Raw genomic sequence first — 10982 nt, forward strand, 5'->3', positions numbered from 1 at the left:
GTGTCATCTCGCATGTTTATGGCTTAAATATCAGTATCAGTGATTCGTGCTTATTTTGGTTGTTAGTTCGTGAACAACTCTTATTATCTTGGCATGCCAACATTGCAAGTATTTGAACCTAAAATGCTTCAACTTCGTGCTCATACAACCATTAGCAATTAAATTTCCCACCCTAATTGCACTCATTGCTTGAATGCATGCGTGCGTGCATGGGAGTATATAAACATATATATATATATATATGTATATATATATATATATATCCTAAAAACAGAAAAATACAACTAAACTATTGACCTTGAAAATGGAGAATCCACCAAACCAAAAGAAGTCGATTGAATCCGAATCCAAAACCAAAGCCAAAGAAGAGTCGGTTTCATGCTCAACATGTCTCCCTCCAATCCCAAAAGGCAGTAGTAGTAACACAAAGCAGAAAGGTGTTTTAAGCAGCACAACAAAGGCAAACCCTTTGAAACTTAAGCAGCCAAAGGCTAAGGAAGGTAATAGCCGATTAACCTACTACACCCCTTCAGCCTATGCTCAAAACTTTGATGATGGTCGCTTAGACAAAGAAAATGATCTTCATTATCCTACTTTCGCCTCTAGGTTTGTTTCTTCGCAAATTAAATTAACCAAAAACAATAAATAATTTGTGCTTTCTGTCACTGATGAGATCAGATTATTCTTATTTTACATATAATAAATATATGCATACATGAAATTTAAGAAAAAGAAAAGAAAAGAAAACTATTGGATGCTGATTATTTCCTTTTTTATCATCATGGTATATTCGTAATTATTTTACACTTTTTCAGTTTATTTTTGTTTGTCCTTATTTGATTTTTATGGAATTTAAGGAAAAAAAAATTGATTTTAGCATATTTTATATAAAATTTATGTATCACAGTTTTTAATGCCAAAAAATAAAAAAGCATGAAAAATAAGTTTCAGATATAGAAAAAAAAAAAGAGAATTTAATTGGTTAAAAAAAATAATTTTAAGACATTACAATTAAGAAAAAAAATTGAGACGGGGAAAGTGGTATATGACTATGCTCAATCATGAATGAAGACTTGAAGCATGCGTGATCCCAGAATATAATCATTGCCACCATATATATCATGAAAATTGAAGAAGAAATTTCAAATTTAAATATTCTATTTATTAACTATTTTATATTAAAAAAAGACATTCATTATCCATTTATTCAATATTTACAAAATATAGGAATATTGTAATAAAGTTGTTTTTGCTTGATTTACCAAGGCTATTATTTTTCTTTTTTTTTTTTTTAATTTTGACCTTTGAAAAATACAGACAATTAACAACGGTTCTTAGATTTACGATACTCAATATCATATTGAATTAAGTTGAATTAGGTTGGTTAATAATCTTCTCTTTTATTTATATATTTTCAAATTTAACATTATTTATGAATTTTTATGATATTAACTTGGATAATATAGTAATAATAATTTGAACGTTACTAATTATTAACTCTTTTTTTTTTATTTAATGAACGAAAGAATTTGTTATTAATTTTAGTGACAAAGAATCAAATTGTTACTATATATATTCATTCTTTTTAATATTTGAAGATGTTTGAATTAAAATTTTGCTCATTAGAATTAAAAATTTAGTAGTCTATCCATAAATTACATGATTACCGCAAAAAATCTCATACTCATATAAAAAAAACAAGGGGGCTGCTAATGACAAAGGATTTGATTTGGAAATATATATAGGATTAATTAGGGTTTTTATCTTTAGAATGATTGATCAATTAAGTATTCACCATTTTACCTATATATATATTTAAAAAAATCCAAATTTGAAATATATATTTTAATAAATATCAAATTAAGTATTTGACAAGAAAAGATATAATAAAGTCTGAGAGCGAGCTCCACCACAATTGATTAAAAGGTTGGCCTACAGCAAAAGAAAAGGCAATTGTTGTGTCAATTGACATGGCAGGAAATGAAAACTTCGTTTCTTATACACACACACATATATATATATATATATATATATATATATAGGATTGACGTAATCCATTAAAAAAAAATTTAAATTTCATTTAGATAGACGATGAAATTAGTTATGATAAGATTGAAAATAATAATAAAATTTATTATAGTTGCGATTGAAAAAAAATTACTGTAACTGTGATCGAATAAAAATTTTAATGAAAAATTTATGCTAATTTTATTTCACTAAAATTTACATTTAAATTTAATTAAATATGCAATAAACTTAATCGCATTATACTGAAAATGTAATAAAATCCAAACGGGTACTTAGTTTCAAAGTAAGATCTTTATATGCTTCTAAAGACTCATTATTAGGCCAATGAGCGGAGCTCAAACTTTGTTACTTTTCAAAGGGAAGTTACAATTACTATTATTGCTCTTAGCCACTTCTTCCAATAATTAATTCAATCATATTTTCCTTCCCACCTTTTCCTAATTTTCTTCACCACATGCAAGAGTGCAACCCTAACAAGTTGCCCCGTTAATAAGAAACATGGACATACATGTGGCTTTGCTGTGATCAATTTTGTCAAATTTCAATAATATTTCGAGAAGTGATTGAATATAGAACATTTTTTAAATGTTGTAAGTGAAAATTTTAAAATTTAAAGTTCTAAATAAAATAAAATATTATATAAAATTTATGGAGGTTCTGCTGTAATTTAGGATTCATTTGGATATTTATGGTGATATTAGTGTTGATAAGATTGAAAAGTTCATCAATAATTAAATTAATTATTATAATAATGAGATTAAATTTAATAATAAAATATGTATTTAAATAAAAAAAACATTGGCAGTGGTGAAATGATAATAAAAAATTATCAATAAAGAATTTACTCTAAAAAAGTATTAATAAATTATTTTTATATATTTTTTAATATTATGTATAACATTTATCTAATTAATAATTAAAATTTTAAAATATTTATTTTAAAGACATTTGAAATTTTTTATTTGGTCATTAATAAATTATCACTTTTTGATAAATTGGTATATAACATTTATACATTATCATTATGTCAAATATAAATATTAATCTTTCTTTTGTTACATTTAAAAAAAAAAAATTATCTGCTCATAATTATAGATTGGGTGAGGTCCTACGTGCTAGAAAATACTTCATATATGCGTGGCAGTGGAGCATAACAATGTTAGCTTTGTTGATACTCGGCTATCACTCACCACTATAATATTTCAATAAAAAAGGAAAAAAAGAAAGTTCTCTATAATTCATAAAGCAAGCATTTGAAAAGAAAAGGTAATACAGTCCGCAGAAACAAGCTCAACCACAATTGATGTTTTTGCTAGGAAGTGTGGGGTCAGCCCCATCGATTTTGATCAATTAAAAGGCCTAAAGGTTTTTTTTTTTTTTTTGTTTTTGACCTAAGAGACTTAATAAAAAAGAAAAAAAGAGGCCATGTTTTAACGTGAGAAACAGTGAGGCGTCAAATAGAAATAAAAAAAAGCAAAAAAAAAAAAAAAAGGAGAATTGATTAAATGAAAGTTAATTTTCGATCTGATTAAGTTGAAATTTTATTAATATATTTATAATTCAAAATTTTACATTTTAAATGGTGAAAATCGAGTTTGAAGCTTTTTAAAAACAAATCTAAGGTATGTTTGTTGAGTCACCTATTTAGTAATATTTTTTTAATTGTTTATTTAATTATTGATTAGCTCTAATTTTAGCTAAATAAGAATTTTGTATATCTATTATTTGATAGTGAAAATTTTTCTGGTGGTCGGTGATTTTTTTTCTCTACACTGAAAGGTTTTTCATGTAAATTTTAGTGTGTTTTATTTTTTCTGCATTGTTGATTATTGATTTTTGTTTATTGCTATGGGTTTATTGTTATATATTGCTTCTGCATTGTTGTGTTTGTTGCTTTAAACCCAACAAGTGGTATTAGAACGATGGTTATTTTTTAGACATCAATATAGAAATAACCCAGAATAAAAGTAAATTCTATCTGAGATTAAGGAAGATGATATAGGTTTCATGATAAAATTGACAGCATCAAATTATTTAATTTGGAAGCCTATGATGGAAGATCATTTATACTGTAAAGATTTATATGAGCCAGTATTAGATAATTCGGCTAAACTAGTAGATATGAAGATGAAAGCTAGAAAAGTTATGTAAAAAGATGCTAGCTACAATCAAAAAATATGTTGATATTTGTGTGTTCCATCATATCACGCAGGAAATAGATGCCCACACTATTTGAGAAAAATTGGTAGCATTGTATGAGAGAAAAACAAGCATGAATAAAATTATGCTTGTTAAAAAGCTTGTAACTTTATAGTATAGGAATGAACGATTGATTATAGTGCATTTAAGTAATTTTTACGATATATTTAATCGGATGATTACTATAGAACTTAAAATGGATGATGAAATGAAGGCGTTGTTTCTTTTAGGTTCATTACCAGACAGTTGAAATACTCTAATTGTGATTATTCGTAATTCAACTTTCGATTACAAGGTGACATTAAAGATGGTAAATGACAGTATGCTTAATAAAGAAATAAGGTGAAAAGATTTAGACTTTAGGAATCAAACTCTTGTCATAGAGAACAAAGGTAGAAATATTGACAAAGGTCAAAACTCGAAAGACCGTAGTAAGTTTAAACATAGATCCAAGTCTAGAGATAAAGTGAAATGCTTATATTTTAGTAAAACAGGTCATATAAAATGATATTGCAAAATCTTGAAATAAGAGTGAAAAGATGAAAAAAGGCAATAATTCAGATAATGGCAATATTATAGTAATAAATTCAAATAATGATTTGATTACGTTGATTTGTATATATGGTGATTTTAATCATGTTAGTGATCCCAGCATTGAGTGGATAGTTGATATAAGAGCAGTATATCATTGTGTTTCTAAGAAAGAGTTGTTTACAACTTACAAAATAGGAAATTTTAATTATACCAAGATGGAAAACAAGAGTATGTCGTAGATTGTCAGAATTGGTGATATTATTATACAAATTAGTATGGACTTTATGTTAACTTTGAGGGATGTTAGATATATTTTGGATATAAGAATGAACTTACTTGCTATTAATGTCCTTGATAAAGAAAGATATGAGAGTCGATAAAATAATGAACAATGAAAGTTTATCAAAAGATCTATGATAGTTGCAAGGGAAAAACTATGTTACACAATGTACAAGCCATAGATGCAATTGAATGACAACTAGATAAATATCGTTGAAGATAATTCTTCAGTAAACTTATGATACAAAAAGCTGGCACACATGAGCAAGAAGGAGTTACGGGTTTTGGCAAGGCAGTCTCTCATTGCCTTGACCAAAGGTATCTCTCTTGATTCATATGATCATTATTTATTTGGCAAGTATCATAAAGTTTTTTTTTAGTAAGAGTTTTTAGAGAAAAAATAGATTAGAATTGATTTACTTTGACATATGTTGTCCCATTGAGGTTGAGTTATTAGGTTTTGTTCCTTTTATTAATAATGCTTCACATAAGACTTGAGTGTATATATTAAAAAATAAAAGTCAAGTATTATAGTATTTTCAAAAATTTCATACCATGATGGAAAGGATGACAAGATTGCCTTTAAAATGTATTCAGATTGATAATAGTGGAGAATACACATCTAAAGACTTTGAAAAATATAGTTCAAAGCATGGAATTAAGCATAAGATGACAAAACTTAGAACACTGCAGCATAATAGTATAGCTAAAAGGATAAACCGCACCATTGTAGAAAAAGTCAGATGTATATTGAGGATGATAAAATTATCAAGGTCATTCTAAGGTGAAGTAGTCAATATAGCTTGATATTTGATTAATAGATTACCATAAGTTCTTTTGGGCTTTGACATTCCATGAAGAATGTGGATAGGAAAAGATGTTCTATACTTTTACTTGAAAGTTTTTAGGTGTAAAGTACTAATGCATGTACCAAAAGAACAAAAGTCAAAACTTGACAATAAAGCCATACAGTGTGTATTTGTAGGATATGGTGATGAGAAATATGACTACATAGTATGAGATCCAATGAAGAGAAAGATAGTAAAAAATAAAGATATGATCTTCTATGAAAAAAAAATCATAGTAGACCTTGAAAAAAATAAGAAGACTACATGGGTTACTGTTGAGTGTAATGTTTCAACACCTATAAGGGTTCTATAAAAAAGAGCCACAAATGATGAAAATGAGCAAGAGATAAAACTTGGAGATACGAATGAGCCAGTTACAATTAGTGATGAGCCAGATGTAATCAGTTTTGAGCAAGAGGAATAATCTTCTCTACCTGAAAGTGTTGATCTAAGTGAACAGCCTTCTCTACTAGAGAGTATTGAGTAAAGAGAGCTATTTTAGCATCAAATGATGTAGAGACTTAGTTTAAAAAATCTACTAAAGAGCACAGGCCATCCATCAGATATTCAAGTTTAAATTTTATTTTAGTTACCAGCTATGGGAAGCTAGAGAGCTTAAAAAATGTGCGAACTACTCCAAATAGAAAGTACTAGTTAAAAGTAATGAAAAAAAAGATGAAGACATTACGAAAAAATGATACATATGATTTTATTAAACTTTCAAAAAGAAAGAGGTTGTTGAAAAATAAATGGGTGTTCAAGCTGAAAAAAGATGATGACAAACTAGTGAGGTACAAAGCTCAATTGATGGTGAAAAGTTTTTCGTAAAAATCTGGTATCGATTTTGATGAGATATTCTTTTCGGTTGTGAAGGTGAGTTTCATTCAGTGGTACTGAAATTAACAGCTAATTTGAATCTTGAGCTTTAATACTTAATGTTAAGACTGCATTCTTGCATATTGACTTATAAGAGGATATTTATATGGATCAACCTGAGGGTTTTGAAGTGAAATAAAAAAAACACTTAGTTTTCAAACTAAAAAAAAGCTTGTATAGCTTGAAACAAGCTCTACGATAATGGTATAAAAAGTTTAATTTTTTTATGGTGAGCCATAGCTATAAAAAAAGACAATAGATCCTTGTATATATGTCAAAAAAAATTTTGATAGTAACTTCATTATTCTTTTATTATATGTTGATATATTAATTATGGGAAAATATGCTAGTATGGTAGAATATGCTAGTATGGTTCACAAGTTGAAAGAACAATTGTTTAAGTCTTTTGACATAAATGATTTAGGTCCAATAAAGTAGATTCTCAGTATAGATATTATCTGAGATAGGAGAGCTGAAAAGCTATGGTTGTCACAAAAAAAAAAATATTGAACGGGTGCTTAATAGATTCAACATGCAACATACTAAATCAGTTAGCAGTCCACTTGTCAACCATTTTTATATGAGTAAAAAATCTTGTTCAGTGACCAAGAAAAAGTAACTACCTATGTCTAGTATTCTTTATTCTTTTATAGTTGATTCTTTAATGTATTTTATGATTTACACACGGTATGACATTACTCATACAATTGATGTAGTGAGCATATTTCTTTCTAATCCAGGAAAAGTTCATCGTGAAGTAGTGAAATGATTTTTAGATATTTAAGGGGCATCTAAGAATATGCTTGAGTTATGAAGTTTCATAACCAATTTTGGAAGAGTTCACTGATGCTGATATTGTAGGTGATCTTGATGGTATAAAATCTATTTCAAAGTATTTGTTCACTTTTACAAAAAGAGCTATCTCTTGACAATCTAAGTTATAGAAGTGTGTTACTTTGTCAATTACAGAAGCTAAGTATATTGTAGTAACCGAAGTAAGTAAAAAAATACTTTGGATGAAATATTTTCTTCTTAATCGAGGTTGAATTAGAAAGAGTATATGGTGTTTTGTAATAGTTAAAGTACTTTAGATTTGAGTAAAAATGTAATGTGTAATTCTAGAATAAAGCACATTGATGTTAGATATCACTAGTTACGTTCGGTGATTGAGGAACAACAAATGCAGTTGAAAAAAGTTCATACTGATGAGAATGCAGTAGATATATTAACTAAACACTTTTCAGGAAAACGCTTAAACTCTATAGTAACTTGGTAGAAATAGGTTTCTTGATTAAGGTAAGTTTCAAATAAAACTGCTATGGTAATGAATCTCCTTCTAATAAGGCTAGAATGAGAGATTGTTAGGAAGTGTGAGGTCTAGCCCCATCGATTTTAGTTAATTAAAAGGTCTAAAGCTTTTTTTGTCTTTAACCTAAGAAAGTCCTACTTAATAAAAAAGAAGAGGGGAGATATTGTTGGGATAAAGTTCACATATGAGTAAAGAATTTTACATCACTAAAAAATTTGAATGAGATGTCTTATATATACATAGAGGACCCAATAATCTAATAACTTAAACTTTTGGGCTCAAGTGGTGTCTAACAAATATGTATGTGCTCTCTGATGTGCTCTCATGGGCTCTAAGTATGATAAATCTCCCAACAGTTTCCTTAACTAACTTGTCATGTATCTTGCAAAGAAATGAACAAAATGAAAAGCAAATAATTCAGAGTTTAGTTCAATTAATTTATATAATTATTTTTAAAAGGTTGACATTCAATAAATTTGAATTTCAAATTCCACCTTCTACAGTTCACCTTTCCTTTATCATAAGCTATGATTTTCTTTGTAAAAAAAAGATGAAGTATAAAATGTTAATAATCATGAGAGAAAGGATTATATGAAACGATTTTTTAATGTGAACATATATGTCATTTCCATTTAAATCATGCTACTAATCACATTTTTTAAAAAAAGTTAACTATTTATTATACTAATCATTAATGTATTTATTGAAATAGATAATTATTATTTTATTATAACATATGATGTATAATAAGTAGTTTAACTTTTTTTCAGAAATATGATTATATAATATAATTTGAATGAAAGTAACATATACTAACATTGAATAATTGTTTCATATATTCTTTATCTAACAGAGGTAGGTGAAGAGTTGGCAAAAAAAAGGATGATATGTCAATTGATATGTGTAGAAATCTAATTTTATCCGGAATGATCTAATACCGTTAAACTAAGCTCATTTTATGAAATATCAAAATAGAAATCAAAATTAATAATTTTAAAATGACTCATTTTCAGCCCAATTAAAGACCTAAGATGACCATCAAATAGGGCTCATAATTGATAACAAAAAAGCCTAACAAAAGGCCCTTTGCAACTCGAAAAAAACAACCCAATGGATATCTCATCCTTAGAGCCTTTTTTGAGCCCACAAGTTGACTTACTTATATATCCAATAACAAGCCAAAAATGAAGCCCAAGTTAACCCTTATAATGGCCCAAAGCACGACCCAAAACACGGCCCAAACTCAAAGAAAAAAGAGAAGATTTCATTTTTGTCCACGTCAACGAAGGCATGCAAGGACTAAGATGACTCAACATAAACGAAGAGTGCCTTTCCTTCTGTTCACCTTGTGAGTTGGCACCAAAGAGAAAGCTAGCGAAAAACTAGCTAAAGCTACATGGTACTTGCAGCCAACAAAAGCAACGTTAGTGGCTGACCAAACCAGCTGTTGGGTAGTGGGGAAGAAAAGAAAACAGAAGGGTAAGGCTGGGTGAAGGAGAGAGGAATGAGTTTTTGGGAGGAGAGGGTTGTTTGAGAGTTTAAAAGGAGAAGGGTTTTTTAGCGGCTTAGGGTTTTTTTTTTAAAAGGGCAAAATGATAAGAAAAAAAAGTCAAAAGCCAAAAAAAAAAAGAAGGGAGGGCAGTTGGTTCTTTAATGAAAGGGCTTCTGTTTTGGAGTTTTTTTTTTTTTTTTTTTGGGAGAGGGGAAGTTAGAAACAAAACCAAAAAAAAGAAAAAGAAAAAGGCCTGTCGATCAATTCAAAAATAGATAAAAAGAAAGGTTTTAGCAGCGAGCAAAAAAGAGAGAAAGAGAAGGGAAAGCTTTGTCGAAAAAGTAGAAAGCCAGAACCTTTTGAAAAAAGATATTCTTTTTGAACCTTTTTTCTTAAGGCATTTCAAGTGCACGTTTTCCATACAAAGCTTTAAAGGCTAGTCTAGGAATGGTTAAGGTTTTGTCTTGATTCATTCATGAAAGCTTAAAGCTCTATTTTTTCGATTTTGTTATCTTTGATTTAGTGACTTTCTAGTTTGGATAAAAAAAGAAGTTTTAGCAAGAAAACAATCTATGAAATAGAGAAAGAGAGCGGACTGTGCATGAAAACGTTAAGTTTTTTTTTCCTCCTTTTTTTTTCTTTTCTTTGTCTTCTAGTTTGGCGTATCACTTATTGCTATCTGTGTTGTTATTTGTTTGTTCATGTGAAGTTTGCTAACAAAAGCCCAAAGCTTTATCCTTTTTCGTGGTTTTTTTCTGGTTTTCGTTTTTGCATGTGATCTGTACACAGAAGCATAAAGCTCTATCTTCCTTGCGTCTGCTCCTCCCTTTCTTTTGTATGATGGTTAATGGTTTATAAAAAGAATAAATAGGAGGACAACCTTCGTAACTTTTAATTGAAACAGTTTTTTAAATGTGCAACAAGAAGTAAAGGGTTATATTTGTTAGACTAAGAGAGGTAGCTTTGTAAAACTAGAAATGCTTTAGGTTCGGCATTGCTTCATTTTGTTTTATTTGGTTATTATTATTTTTATTATTTCCCTTGCATATGGCCTGTTATGACTTCACTTCTAACGTGCATGATGTACTTGCTCCTACATGATTTTTCTGTTAAAGCTTTTTGTTATATCTGATGATTCCCTTCAAATGTTTAGTCTATTATAAACTTACCGTTACTCTCTTGGTTGTGCTTTTCCTTTTTCTCTTTGTTCTTTGTGTTGGTTTATTGTAGGAAATTATAGTTTGGTTTTGGCCATGTTTGTGAGAAGTGTAAAGTCTGTGCCTTTTATCTTTCTTATGATTGCACTAATATCATCCAGTTTTGCAAATATTCTTTCGCTCACGTCCAATCTGTACACAACAGCTCAATTTTTTTTATGCCCGCACCTATTTGGGTTGTTAGTATAGGGAAGTTTTAG

The sequence above is a fragment of the Durio zibethinus genome, chromosome 18 (genome assembly GCF_047325235.1).
Source record: "Durio zibethinus cultivar Kanyao isolate XHJ-2024 chromosome 18, ASM4732523v1, whole genome shotgun sequence".
NCBI classification, from domain to species: Eukaryota; Viridiplantae; Streptophyta; class Magnoliopsida; order Malvales; family Malvaceae; genus Durio; species Durio zibethinus.